Source organism: Tamandua tetradactyla, chromosome 6 (assembly GCF_023851605.1).
Source record: "Tamandua tetradactyla isolate mTamTet1 chromosome 6, mTamTet1.pri, whole genome shotgun sequence".
Taxonomy (NCBI): domain Eukaryota; kingdom Metazoa; phylum Chordata; class Mammalia; order Pilosa; family Myrmecophagidae; genus Tamandua; species Tamandua tetradactyla.
Window position 1 is genome coordinate 13,706,966 of NC_135332.1, and position 235 is coordinate 13,707,200.

The window sequence follows — 235 nt, forward strand, 5'->3', positions numbered from 1 at the left end:
AGTTAAAAAATTGAAGATCCCGTGTTCTAAAAGGCCTTTTTACATAAAGTAGAATTTCTAATTGACAGATTTGGAAATCAATCTGAATTGGACATACTATGGATTCAACACACAGATGAGATTTCCTCAATACCATTACTGTGACATGGATCTGATACCCACCCTCAAAAGAATCCTATAAAAAATTGCTTTAAAGCCCCTTTGAAATTGCAATAGTGCAGCAAAACCACAAGTA